At 43.3% G+C, this 10,501-nt stretch overlaps 1 long non-coding RNA gene across 1 annotated transcript; it reads left to right on the top strand.

The window, feature by feature from the left end:
• The first annotated feature begins 1,066 nt into the window (after positions 1–1,066).
• Positions 1,067–4,643, top strand: LOC135917124 (uncharacterized). The gene is made up of 2 exons (XR_010569196.2): positions 1,067–1,208; positions 4,473–4,643. It is a non-coding gene; the product is annotated as an uncharacterized lncRNA (long non-coding RNA).
• The last annotated feature ends 5,858 nt before the right edge of the window (positions 4,644–10,501 follow it).

Raw genomic sequence — 10,501 nt, 5'->3', positions numbered from 1 at the left:
CATCGTTAATCTGGGCCCAACCCGTGTACGCTGTAACCAAGCGCAGGTACCGGTGGATAATACGTAGCTGCGTTTGATATAAGCCACTGAAGTTGTATACTGCTGAGATTGCTGTAGAGCCTATTTGTAGACATTAGTATACACATAGTGTATACCTCCGCATTTGTTGACCACATGATATGATCTACGTAGTGGGTCTCGGCAATCCCAAGACAGTCTTCACAGTTGTCGCATCACTTTTGCGGCAGTAGAATAAAGAAAGCAAAATGCCGTTCCAATTGTTATAATAGATGTTATGAATGGCAGCTTCAGCTACAAGTGGATTCCAAACAGGCATCGAGCTAACAGCAAATACACTCGTAATGTTTGTAGCTGACAACGCGGACTTTGTGAATGTGCGATGAACCGATGTCGCGCATGTGGTGTTCGCGTTGTGTGTCGTCCGATTCTCGGATACTTTTCACATTTTCTTCATACCTCGGCTGCGTCACTAACATCGGGCGGTTTTTTGTTGACTGATATCCTGCACTATAAACCCATCAAAGTTTCTCATTCACTTAAAATAGGTGCCAAATTATCAGAGCCCACCCAGTATTTCGCCGGCGGTATGCCTGGCCAGCCACGCATATGAGTACCTCAATGCTGTACTGATTGCTTTGACCTATCATCGGAACAGAAAATTAGCACTAACATACGTGCGGGCATCACATTTGGCGGTACGCTGGAAGATATGCTACAAGTACGCTGTATTACTAATCGACGCTGGCAATAATGCGTCTGAAACGTTTGAAGGGCCCTGTAATGGCTTTTACAAACAGCGCATTCAAGTTAGCGTTCCATTCTCATACGATAGCCCACAGCGTTTGTCATACAACCTGCCAGCGCATTTCCTTCGTCCACGAAAAAAGATGAATAATGGTGATAAAGATGAATAAGCCACCCGTTCCGGCGCGCATGGCGCGCAGAGAGAGAGAGAGAGAAAAAAAAAATGAAGGAGGAAAAGGCACTCACACTCCTCCGAGCGCGCACGCCCTCGCGCGCGGAGCTCCTGCGCATGCTCGGAGATCTTGCGCATGCGCGGCGGTGCGCCATCTCAACGAGTGCGCCAGGCACGTAAACGGTTGTACCGGTGTGCGGTGTCCGCCTGAACGTTGGTGTTTGTGTATGCGTGTCATCTTTGTGGCATCACACGTCAACTACACTGAACGGTAAGCTTTAGCAAAGATGTTTTGCGTCAATAGCTCATGATTATGTGAGCGCATTTCGTAGCGCGAAGCGGCTGCATGTAGCGCAGGCGACTCGCGTATAGTGTTGGTTTGTCGTTGACATGGTTTCATAACGCGCTCTTGTTCTCGCTTCTACTATACGGAATGTTTTACGGCGAGCGATCGCTCGGGCTTGTTGATTTTAGCATTACGGTTTAGGTGCGTAAAGAAGTAAGTACACCATGTTTTAACTTGATATTGAGCTACCACTAAGCGGATTGTGTATGTTGGGCAGCCAGTGTGGTAGATCTCATTTCGTGGCGCTTGATCCGGCCGCGATGAATGCTGCGCCGCATGTGTAGTGAAATTCTAGTGACACGCTTTACGTATATATCTCGAAATTGTGTTAGCATCAAAAATGTTCTGACAGACACGTATAGTTGAATAACTGCTAACGTACTCGCATGAAAGGCCGTGTTTGCGGGGCATGAATCAGCAGTGTGTGCACTGCCGTTTTCGCATTGTTTAAAAGTAGCAGTATTTTTAAGGTTTCTGGCAACCAATCTAAAAAATTTTGGGAAGTTACCGCAAGCAATACACGAGACTTGAAGAAATGTCAAGCGAAAATCTCTAGATTCACCAAATCTATGTATATGCAACCACAAACGCTTTTGGAGCATGAAACCTGCGATAAGCTCAGTCACTCGCAGCTTCGCAACTCAGCCGAAAAAATTGGAGCACAATAAATTAGTCGCTCCGGGAAGCACCTTTACACATTTCAAACTGAAGCATTGCGTTTGACGGTAGTTGGAAGATTTGTTTTTTGTCTCTTTTTTAAACAGTTTAGCAGCAGAAGTTTTTCGAGCTATATGAAAAGGGTTAAGCGCCTTTCGATGCTTCGGCGTTATGCAGTTTACGTGCTCTTAATCTCTAGGCAGCTGCTGGCGCAGATTCGCATTGTGCCAGTCGTGCATGGTATGAAGCCCTTGTCGTGCGCAATAAGTGTTCCGGTTTTCATTACTGTTGCTTGTAGTGCCGTCGTCTTGGACAGACTGCATACTATATGCGCTGTACAAAAGAAAAAAGAGCCAGATTATCAATTTGGTGGTCTTAGTAGATAACGCACAGATTATTCAAATAACTCAGTGGACATTGCGTTTGTTCTACCCTTATTAACACACCTAAGAGATCGTAACATGTTTTAGTTGATAAGTAACCTGATCAGTACGCCCCCATTCATGTGCATTCTACTGAAAGTGTGGCAAATGTATTCATCTCCAAGTATGAAAAAAGAGACAATGCAGACTGTTCTAAGCGGAAATAAATTGCAAATGTTAACGTGATTGTTCAAAACTGCAGTCAGTATGCTGAGGATGTTCGATCGGCACGGGCACATTGCATTAACACCTGAAAAATGTGCACAGTCCTGCAGTGTATATTTGTTTCAACAATTATTATTGTAGGAATCGCTTGGGATTCTCGCATTTCTTTTATTTTTATAAGTACACTGTGTGTCACATGAACCTGCCTTGAAACGAAACGTACCATTGCTAACACCGGCGACCATGATGGTTGTCTAACTGCTTATCATACTGTAATATAACGAAACATCATAATGGTACTGCTTAATATTGCCATGTAGTCTTTAGTCAGAGGTAAACAAAGTTAACTAGAGGCATAAGTGATGAGAGCAAATTATATAGAAAACTACTATTGAACCGTAAAAATAACTCATTGTATAGTTTTCCCTCAGATTGTTGCATTTGTTTTACGTGTGTCTCTGTGTCTTCCGTGCTGTATTCGTGTGGCCATCAATTACGAACTTGCCGAAGCCCTTGTCAGCTTTATTAATAATATATGGGGTTTTACGTGCCAAAACCACTTTCTGATTATGAGGCACGCCGTAGTGGGGGACTCCGGAAATTTTGACCACCTGGGGTTCTTTAACGTGCACCTAAATCTAAGTACACGGGTGTTTTCGCATTTCGCCCCCATCGAAATGCGGCCGCCGTGGCCGGGATTCGATCCCGCGACCTCGTGCTCAGCAGCCTAACACCATAGCCACTGAGCAACCACGGCGGGTTGTCAGCTTTATTAAACAAGGGATTCAAGTCAGTTGCATCTAATACTACATGTTAAGTGACTGACGTGTTATTCGTTTTATCTAAATATTATGGACTGGCACTACTTGGCAAGCATTAAACCATAGTATTTTTTATTGCACCTAAGCTGCAGGCGTCATAGATTGCCAGAAAATTCTCATGAAAACAGCCAGGAAAGGCTTGGAAAAAGATCGGGAAACTGTAAATTGGCCACATAGGTATGCTGTCTTGTTACATGTCAAAGTTTCCAGAGAGTCTCTGTGTTAAATATATTTTTAAAACGTTTCACTTCATAAACATTGAGGGAAATTGGTTCTATTTATTGAAAAAAAAAGAAAGTCAAGCAGACTGACAAGGCATTTCTTACTCAATATGTTTTTTTTTGCGTTAACTAAACGTCCTGAACCTCGATAGCCTAGAAAACATTTTCATCTTTCAAAGCACCTTAAATAATTTACTGTGATAGAATTCATTTGAACTATACTATCAGTTCTGTTTCCTAGGAGGTGCATATCTGTCGTGCCATGACACAAAGTGCTCGCGTGGTATTTCGGGTGCTCATGTGGTATACGTAACTTGGAAACCTGTTAGCATGCCCAAGAGGCCTCATTACCTGCAAGAAATTAAGGTACCATATCAATACAATCAACCCATCTGCCATCTGTTGAAGTTATGGCCAATGACCCATTCATTTAAAAGTATGAGAAATACATTTAAATGTGTACCTAGCGAAATAAATTACAATCTTAGGCATGATACTGGGAATATTCCAGTCACGTCTTCTGAAAATATCCCTCTGCGCGGGCATACTTAACTACCAGTCAAAAAAACTGTACAGACAGCCCAACTGGGTAACGTTTCCGCAATAAATATAGGGACCATTTGGGATAAGTACATTAATGCATCATATATGAACTTGTCATAAAAGGGAACATACTGTTGCTCACACGAGCAGCAGTTGACTGTTTAATTGTTCACCATACCATACAATAGAACATTGCATAAAGGTACTGATTTGTATTGACAAGCAGCCATTAGTCATAGTTAAACCGCATTAAGTATTGACTTAGATGGTTTGAGTAAATATATTAAGCTGCTTAATGAACATACAAAGAATACACATCTGTTATTTTTGCCTCATATTGCTGCATGTACTTATTTGCAGCATACACCTGCAGCACCATTGGGACTAATGACACAAAGGTCAAGGCCAACCTGGCGACCATGCTTGCCAAGGAGTAGTGTAAATATTTAATCTGTTTCCATAATAGCATAAGACAAGAATTTAAGGAATTCATGTATTATATCGAGCAATAAAAACGGTTAATGCATTGCCGGTGCATTTGTTTTATTTTTTGCACTGCATGATTCAACACTATATAAATTCTTTCTGTTTATGCAACATATATGAAAGTACAGCTGGTTCAGGAGCTTTATTAATCTACTAACGGTAATGCATAAGTGCAGATGAAAAGGAACAGGTGCACATGCATAATATCTGCATTCCATGCATTTGCATGCATATCATATCTATAAAATGAAATGAAATACATTCAAAACGTTTTGCTACCGCATGTAATGAAAAATGTAAACTAACTTGTAGATAGCCGCTATGGAGTTATGGCCTTATACACTCTTTGTAGACTTCTCTATAAAATGTCTGTGTCTATAGAGTGTGTATAAATTACTGAAAATGCATGTTTGTTGACAAGTGTATGCAGAATATCATAGAAAAAAGTGTATTGGATTATAAAGTTCTGTTTTTGTAGACTGAAGTCCATGGAATGTCTACAGACAAATGTATATAGATGTACTATAGACATTCTATAGACTACAAATTACAGTTCTACAAAAGTAGAACTGTAATCCTATACACTTGCCCATACACATTATACAGACAACTGTCTACAAACATAAATTTTAATTAATCCATAGACACTCTATAGACTCAGACTTTTTATAGACTAGTCCATAAAAAGTGTATGGCCATAAGTCTATAGACGTTCTATAGACAGTCTATAGACTCGGACTTTTTATAGACTAGTCTATAAAAAGTGTATGGCCATAAGTCTACAGGCAGTCTATAGACAATGTATAGACTCAGACTTTCTATAGACTAGTCTATAAAAAGTATGGCCATCAGTCTGTAGACTGTCTATAGACAGTGTATAGACAGTCTATAGACTCAGACGTTTTATAGACTAGTCTATAAAAAGTGTATGGCCATAAGTCTATAGACTGTCTATAGACTAGTCTAAAGGAATGTCTATAGACAGTCGATAGACTCAGACTTTTTATAGACTAGTCTATAAAAAGTGTATGGCCATAAATCTATAGACTGTCTATAGACTAGTCTAAAGAAATGTCTATAGACAGTCTATAGACTTCATAGACAAATGTCTATAGACTGTCTATGGACTTTTTATAAAAATTTTTGTAAGGGGTGGCCCTGGCTAACACTCGCAGGGTTCTACTAGGAAAGATAAATACCCAAGAAAGTGGATGGGGAAACTGCGCCGCGGTAGCTCAATTGGTAGAGCATCGCACGCGAAATGCGAAGGTTGTGGGATCGTTCACCACCGGCGGCAAGTTGATTTTTCATCCACTTTCATTTCCATTAATTTATCCTTTCTTTATTTCATTTATTAAGCCCAAGTTATCTCCCCTATGCTGTCCTTGATGTCTGTGTTTGTTGACTTCTTATAATATGAGTAATAAAAATCGGGCCCCTTGGTTAACCTTTTCGTCGTTTTAAAACTGCCCCTCTTCTCGTTTAAGTAATGACTTGTAGTTCAATGTGCAGTCAACATAACCCTTGCGTAGAGCGCGCGAACGGTGGCTGCCGGGGCGCTCAGGAGCGAGCCAGCGTCCTCTAACGGTATTTGCTGGGTCAAAACATACCCAGAAGCTACCGTTAGACGTGAGGCATAACACCTAGCGTCAGACGTCGCTGGCTGCCTCAGGAGTGCCCGGAAGGCCACCGTTCCCGCGCTGTACACAAGGGTGACGCCGATTGTACCTCGACAGGCCAATGATGAATTATTACAATGGAAGATAACCTAGTTTCTGCACTGTAATGCATGCTTTATATTTAACCGCATCGTCGTGCAAAGACAGCGCTCATTTGGGTAACTTTTTTCTACGTTTGATATGTAGCGTTCCTAACTAGAACGGCAACAGAAATGACATAATCTAAGAAGGACGGGTGTCGTCCGCCATTTTATTCCAACTTCTTCCTTTTCACTTCTCCCCTAGCACCTTCCTTCGTCTTCTTTCATGCGTCCAGCGCAGACCGCTTCACTCTTCCGGATTTCTTTTAATTACACCTCCTGGGGTAATACTTGAATACGTTTCCAATAGCGGCGCACTCCGTTTGGCCCGAGGCTCCGGCGTACCAGACATTCTTCAATATTCCATGCTGGCATGCAGTCTTAATAACTTGAAATGGTCCGCAATATTTTGAATTTGAGGGCACAGCTCCTTTCCTTACAAGGACATAGTCTCCAGGCTGTATGTCCGGTATCTCGCTACTGTGCCTTTTATCAAAGTTTCGCTTCATGCGGCACTTGTAGATCTCCTGTTCTTTGGCAGTTTTCCTTACTTCCGCAAGTTCGAGGTTCTCTAGGACACCTAGCTCACGATCTGCAGGAAGTATGGGCGCTGTACCTGAAGTTACAAAATGAGGGCTGCAGCCTAAACTCGTGGTGTATGATCTGTTGTGATGCTTCACAGCGGCCTCGAGACAGCACTTCCAGCCACCGGCAAAGTCTGGATACATCTTCAGATACTGTTTGATGTCTCGTATGGCACGTTCCGCTAGGCCGTTTGCTGCCGGGTGGTATGGAGAAGAATACTTTATCATGATGCCGTGCTCCTGGGCCCACTTTGATAATTTGGCACTCCGAAAAGCCGGCCCGTTGTCGCAGACGAGCGTCTTTGTGTGTTTAAAACACTCAGCTTTGAGGAGGTCTATTACGCTGTTTGCGTCTTCTTTGCCAGCTTTAGCCGCAATCGTCCGTGTGCACTCATCTATGGAGAGCAAGAAAGCTTGCGTTCGCTTGACTCCTTCCCCCTTCTTTTTGAGCTCCGCGAAGTCCAAATGAATTACTTCGAACGGGATGCTTGAATATTCAGGGTTTGTCATAACGTCTGTCGATTGCTTGAATTTAACTTTGTTCACCTGGCAGAGGTGGCATGTGCGGATGTAATGGCTGATGTCGTTTTTCATGCCCGGCCATGTGAATCTCATGAGCAATTTCTTATAAGTGCGCCAGAAGCCATCATGTCCACCCGATTCAGGGGTGTCGTGGTATAGATGAAGAATCCTTGGAATCATAGTTGGTGGTACGTGATACCTTCCATTGATAAACTGGAGCTCTTCTGTACCTTCCCATAGCTTAATATGATTGATTGTATCTGGATTATTGCTTGATTCCTGTACAAGTAATCTTGATAGTGCGTCAGCGTCAGTGAGGAGTGGGCCAGGATGGTGCGAAATTACGAAATCAAATTGTTGCAGATAGTTCACCCATCTAGCAATGCGGCCTCTTGGCTGGGCCATGCTCAGAAGTTGAGTCAATGCTTGATGGTCCGTGAAAAGTATGAATTTGGCACCTTCCAGGTAAGTACAAAAGTACTGCACAGCTTTTAAGACGGCCAGAGCTTCCTTTTCTGTGGTACAGTAATTGATTTCGGCGGGTTTCAGGGTATAGCTGTAGTACCCCACGACGTAGTGTTTGGTTTGATCAGCTTGTTTGGATGGCTTCTGGTATAGAACTGCACCGGTAGCATAATGTGATGCGTCCGTGTTCAGCACGAAAGGCAAGGAAAAATCCGGTATTCGCAAGATGGGGTCCGACGATATTAGTTTTACAAGCTCACGATAGACAGCTTCGCACTTCTCGTCCCAATGAAAAGGCACGTCTTTCTGAGTTAAACGTGTGAGGCACCTGGTTCTCAGTGCGTAGTCTTTGATAAACGCCCGGAAGTGTCCTGCAAGGCCAAGAAAAACGCGCAGGGAGTGCACATCATAAGGCTTTACCAGCTTGGAAATTCTCTCTACCGATTCTTGCTTGGTGCTTTTAGTCTGTCCATCAAACACCCTGCCAAGAAATACTACGGTATCTTGAAAGAACGCACTTTTCTTGAAGTTGACTTTGAGTTGGGCAAGACTGAGGGCATGAAGAACTTTTGAAAGATGACTACGGTGTTCGTCCTTTGTCTTTGAGTAGATGATGATGTCGTCGATGTACACATTGCAAAATGTGCCCAGGTAAGGTTTCAGAATGTCCGTCATAATCTTCTGAAACCACGCAGGGGAGTTTTTCCAACCAAATGGTAGGCGGTTGTATTCAAACAAGTCAAATGGGGTTATGAACGCGGTGTACTTATTCGTTTCTTCACTTAGTGGAATCTGCCAAAAGCCCTTGCAGAGATCTATTCGTGAAAACCAATGGCAACCACCCGTTTCGTCAATGATGTCGTCGATTCTCGGCATTGGATAAGGTATCAAATTCAGTTTGACGATTGAGAGCCCGGTAGTCTGTGCAGAGGCGGAATGTCCCGTCTTCTTTAGGTGCAATAGTGATAGGAGAAGCAAATGGGGATACAGAAGGCCGGATGATACCTGCGTCTAACATTTCTTGCAACTCCTTTTTCAGCCACACCTTTTTATCTCTGGACATATTATAGGGGGTTCTACGAACCACTGTTTTATCTGCGAGCTCGAAAGGAACGACATGGGATTTCATTGCTGGAGGGTAGCTTCCTATGCATATAAGCTCTGGGTACTTAGTCTTGATGTCTTCGTGGTGAAAAATTAGCCTTGATACACTAGGTTCTTCACCAGGGTCTTCTGTTCTTATCGTGTCTTCGGCCATTACCTTGTCATCCCAATAGAGGTTCATCTTAAGTTTTTTCATGTCTGGACGGGACAAAAGAAAATCGTAGGTGACATTGGGAATGGCCAATACGTCACTGGTAATAGCATTTCCTTGAAATTCAATAGCCAGGGTTACCCATTCGCTATGCATGGTCACTGACCCATCGTAGGCTTGGACACGCAATGTTCTACCAGCGTGCAGACGACTGGCATCCACTCGAGTCTTGTTGATAATAGATACCGAAGCTCCACTGTCAACGAGAGCCTTCACTTCAATGCCATCTACCTTAATGGGGGCGTACAATAAGCTTGACGACACCAAATATATTGTCTCACTGAAGCTCTTTTTCTGGGGCTTGTGATGCACGGTAGACAGATTATGTGGAAGTAGGTTGCCGTGAACTGCGGTAATTGGTTCTTCACCATCCTCACAGTCATGATTTACGCTTCCCAGAGATTTGTTTATGAAGCTGTGTTCACATTCAGTTGGCGGCAACGACTCTAGATTGGAATCAAGTTGCTCTGTTCTACCATCTGGCTGTCTTCTCGATGTAATTCTTGGCACTGAGGTCTGTAGAAAGTTCAGAAGGTCATCAAACGTTCGTGGACCTTTGAGCTGGACATGACTACGGATCTCGATACACAACCCTTGCGTTATCAAAGCTACAACAGCAGAAGACGGCAGCTTCGGTTCTGCAGAATACAACAGGCGACGCTTCTCAAGACAGTACTCAAGCAGAGAGCCACCTGTATAACTGAACCGCAGTGCCGCATCCCATCTTTCTACTGCGTTGCCTTCGAAAGCCCCTAAAAAGTTGCTTTTCCACAGTTCCCAACATGTTGTTCCATAATCCATGAGTTGCACGTCATACCATTTTCTGGCTATACCGCCCAAATAGCGGCGCATATGTAAAATCTTTGTGTCGTCGGAGTGCCACAGATTCTTGTCACAGGCGTACTCGAAAAAACACAGCCAGTAGTGTGCATTTTGCGATTTTCCTTCAAAAACATCTGGTTCAACAATACTTCGTGCTGACTGCTCTCGACTAAGCGCTTGGACGAAAGTTCTCATTATTTCGATCTGTTGTATAATGTTCCTTTGCAGTTCCATAACACTCAAGTCTAGGCTCACCTTCCCGGCAGGCGTTTCCTCTTTGAGGGTGCCACGTCGTATGGGTTCCAGAACGAGTTCGCTCAGTGTCTGCAGTTGTAGATTCACTGTCACCGATCCTGTTTGCACGAGGGCTTGGCGGCTGATTGCAGGTTGTTGCAGTACCACGTTGATCAGCGCGGTAGAACTAACTTCAAGAGGA

The sequence above is a fragment of the Dermacentor albipictus genome, chromosome 1 (genome assembly GCF_038994185.2).
Source record: "Dermacentor albipictus isolate Rhodes 1998 colony chromosome 1, USDA_Dalb.pri_finalv2, whole genome shotgun sequence".
Classification (NCBI taxonomy): Eukaryota; Metazoa; Arthropoda; class Arachnida; order Ixodida; family Ixodidae; genus Dermacentor; species Dermacentor albipictus.
The sequence above is the reverse complement of the archived record's forward strand: the minus strand, read 5'-3'. Positions and strand labels throughout refer to the sequence as shown.